Below are 4330 nucleotides of genomic sequence, written 5' to 3'. Positions count from 1 at the left end.
CAGAGCAATAGAAAGTCATGGTGTGGAAAGATTCAATGTCCCACACCAAACCTGCTGGCTCCTGTTACAATAGTGGAGGTAGCCTCCTGCATGAGGTCAGCCTTTTCCATCCATACACTGGTTCCATCCTCTCCCATGGTCATAGGAACCTTTACTGTCCACTGTCCTTTCACTGCTATACCTCATCTTCCTCTTCTCTATAGGATCCTCCCCATCTGCATTTAAACACACTCAAGTTATTCTATCGTAAACCCACTGCTGACATAACAATCCTCAACATCTATTTCTCTCTGACTCTTTGACCCTTTCTGCTTGCATGAAGTAAGTGCCTTTCTTCATTTCTTCACCTCTCACTCACTCCTCAATCCACTCCAGTCTATCTCTTTGCGAGTCACTGCTCCATGAATGTCCCAATGATACCAAGGCCAGTCAATCCAGTGGATATTATTTAGTCCTCATATCCCTTGGTCTCTCAGTCATTTTGAGGGCTGCTGACTACTGCCTTCTTATAACATGTTCTTTCCCTGGGCTCTGGGACCCCACCTCCTCAAGCTCCTAGTTTTCTTCCTGCTTATCTGGCTGCTCTTCCACTTCATCTGCAGGATAGTTTGCCTTGGGCCAGCTGAAAAAAAAATTGTTTTTAATGTTTGTTTTTGAGAGAGCCTGTGCATGTGTGCAAGCGAGGGATGGGGGAACACAGCATCTGAAGCAGGCTCCAGGCTCTGAGCTGTCAACACAGCACCCAGTGTGGGGCTCAAACTCACAGTAAGATTATGACCTGAGCCAAAGTTGGATGCTTAACCAACTAAGACACCAAGGCCCCCACCCGAGTCCAGCTTTTACCTAAGAGTTCCTCAGGGCTCAGTCCTAGGCATTCTTCTGGTCAAACTCTCTATTCTCTTAGGAGACCACCTCATTCTCCTGGCTTTATTACCACTTCTACACTTATTACTTTGGCTCCAGCCTCTCCTCAGAACATCAGATACTACAACCAACCACCTGCTCAACATCTCCACTTGGATGTCTCACAGGCACCTCAGACCCACCTTGATCAAATGTGAACGTTGGGAAGGTTTTCTCAATCTTTTTCCCTGAAGGCCCCCCAACTGAGAAAATAGCATCACTGGCCATCTGGTTGAAGAAGCAGAGAACTGGGAGTATTCTTTGAGTCCTCCCCAGTTAAGCAATCACCAAGTTTTGTTGGTATCTACTTCTCTCCATTTGCTTTACCACTTAAACAGCCCCTTTCATTTATATTTTGGCAACAGCCTCCTGTCTCTCAACCCCCTTTCTCCCTCTTCCCTATTCCTTCTTCACATTGTGGTCAGAGTGATCTTACTGAACATGGTATTCTAGGCCCTACAAAATCAAGCCCCTGCCTACCTCTCCAACTTCTCCCTCAACCACATTCCCTTTGTAGTCTAAACCAGCCAGGAACTCTGCTCCATTCTCCTCTCTGCCTGCTCGCTCTTCAGAGCTCAACTCAAATGTCACCTCCTCTTGGACTCCCCAAATGGTCACACCACCTTGAGCTTCCTTGGCCCATATCACAATTGCAATTATATAATTGATAGCACATGTGATTGTGTTTTTAAAAATGTTTATTCATTTACTTCGAGGGAGACAGAGCTCGTGAGTGGGGGAGAAGGACAGAGAAGGAGGCAGAGAATCCCAAGCAGGATCCATGCTGTCAGCGCAGAGCCTGATGTGGGTCTCGAACTCAGAAACTGTGAAATAGTGCCATGAGCTGAAATCAGGAGCTGGATGCTTAACCGACTAGGCCACCCAGGCACCCCAATAATGCACTTCATTGTTAAACTCTCTCTCCAGCTAGACTGTAAGCTCCGAGAGGGAAGTGTTTTACCACATTCACCACTCCAGTGCCCGGCACTGTGCACTGTGCCATGCACCTAGTAGGTGGTCAACACATATTTGTTAAATAAATAAATAATACATCTTTACCTATGGATGATGGACCCAGGACCCAACCCAAGTGTAAAGACTACCGCCAAGTGGGGTATGGAATTTAGCATTGAGTAATTCTCCCCAAGGAACAATGTTAACTGTTATAGATACACTCCCAACTGCATTAATTAATAGCAGGATGGAGAGAATGCCCTTATATGCTTAGAAACAATATATCAATCTGATGGCACAGAAAAATCTTCAGATGTCAGTCTGGTCTTATCACAGTAGTTAATCAGAAAGGCAGCATAGAGATATCTTTATTTAAACCAAGGAACATGGACTCAGGATTAATTACTTTGATGCAGAATGAAAGACATAGGCTTTGTTTGTCTATTAATTTATACTTTATGTACTCTTAAAGAGTTTCTAATCTCTAAGGGCACCTGGGTGGCTCAGTCAGTTAATCGTCCGAATTCAGCTCAGGTCATGATCTCCCCACGTGTGAGTTCAAACCCCGTGTGGGGCTATGTGCTGACAGCTCAGAGCCTGGAGCCTGCTTCGGATTCTGTCTCCCTCTCTCTCTGCCCCTCCCTCAATCACACTCTGTCTCTCAAAAATGAATACATGTGAAAAAAAATTTTTTTAGGAATTTCTAATCCCTATATTTCTTTAAAAATGTTTTATTAGCTTTCTAAATTAAGAGAGTTAATACCACTGGAAAAATACAAGATTCAAAGTCAGTAAGGGTATAAAATTCATCTCCCCGCTTCCCACACTCCAATCCCACTCTTGGGGTAACCGTGGTTAGCAGTCGGTGTGCATCCTTCTTGTTTTTCTATGAATATACAAAAATCCAACTTGTTTCTTGGACTTTTATGTCTCAGTCTTAAGAGAACCATGTGATCAACATAAAAGCAAAACGTTCTGAAGGCTGAAAATAAAAACTTTCCCAGATCTGGCTCTGAATTCCTGTTTCTAGAAGAGTGCACCCACGTGGCTCCGTGCATCCAGCAGCAAAGTGTTCTACTCTGAGCTTGGAGAAGAGTTAGGGTCCACAGTCAAGTGGGCTGAGCTCACAGGTCCCTGAATTCCTACATTTGCAATTCCTTCCCCTTCGGCTAATTCCACCTCAGAAAGCCTTCCGAAAAATGCAAATATTTGAGGGTGTCGTGTCCTTAATTGTTCAGTCTGGCTATGTAAAGGAGACCTTTTTCTTCCTGAAGAGATAAGGACCAAGAGAGGGAGGTGCTCTCAAGTGTGCCTGCCGCCAGGGGTGAGCTGGCTGCTCTGGGCCTTCCAGACCTGGGCAACCTCCCCACGCGGTCGCGCAGGGCTTACCTGGGGCTCCCCAAAGTTGTTTTCACAGCGGCTGGGACTCGCCTTAAAATGCAGTGCTCTGGCGAGCCAGCGGGGGCGCTGGGCTGGGAGGATGCGTCTATGGTTCCAGGTGTTTCGGCCGGTGTGTGTCGTCGGCCCCAAATCCTCACCCCGCAGCGGGGAGCCGAAGGTGTGAGCGTCAGAGTTCAGCCATTTAGGCAGTTCCCAGGCGTCCGCCCAGCCCCTCTGGGCCGCGGTGCGAGTTGGAGGCGCAGCGTCTGGACACCTTATTTCTGGCTTTCAAGACTCGCGTGGAACCTCGAGGAAATTCTCTGCAAGACACCGCAAGGAGAACTAAAACTTCCCCCTCACCAATTAGTGGGCGGCCTCATAAATCCGAAGATCGGGCGGCAATGCCAAGTAGGGCATCACTGTAGGCCTTGGGCTCTAGGGCGTCATTTGGGTATCCGAGAGGTGGCGGCGGGTAATGGGCACGTGGGCAGAGAGCAATGGTCAAGTCCCATTCTGGCCCTGGTTCCCCCTTACTCAGTGGAACCCCGGGTTTTGCGGGGGGGGCACGCACCCAAACACCGGAACGGCGGCTGTGGTCCTGTATAGGCGCAGTTACAAACTGGTTCTGGCCATTTAAGGTCACTGGAGTGCTCCCCTGGCCATGTGCTTAGTCCCCCAACATCAGACGTACCACAAGAGGGGCAACCTGCAGTTGGAGGGATTTAGGCTAGACCAGGTTTGGGGATACGGTCAAACTGCCGTGTTTTTCCGAGGGAGTCTACTTCCTGGGGTCCCCTTCCCCCGGCTTAACCCTTTACTGCCCACGTGTAGACCTGGGGGTCCCAGATGGTCCCCGGAAGTGAGGAGAAGCACGAGACTGGGCGAATCTCGGGCGCCAACTCGCAGACAGATTGGCGCACGGCCTTCCCCAAACTTGGGGCGCGGGGCGGCGGGCCGGGCTGGGCGGTGACGTGAGGGGCGGTGCCGGGCCTGATTGGCGCGTGGGGCGGGGCGAAGGCGGGGCCGGACCGGGCGCCCAGAGGCGGTGGCGGCGCCTGGAGCCGGAGCCGGGAGTGAGAGGCGCGGTGGCAGT

The sequence above is a fragment of the Herpailurus yagouaroundi genome, unplaced genomic scaffold, assembly GCF_014898765.1.
Source record: "Herpailurus yagouaroundi ecotype Mexico unplaced genomic scaffold, PumYag 391, whole genome shotgun sequence".
NCBI classification, from domain to species: Eukaryota; Metazoa; Chordata; class Mammalia; order Carnivora; family Felidae; genus Herpailurus; species Herpailurus yagouaroundi.
Note: the sequence above shows the minus strand (reverse complement) of the source record.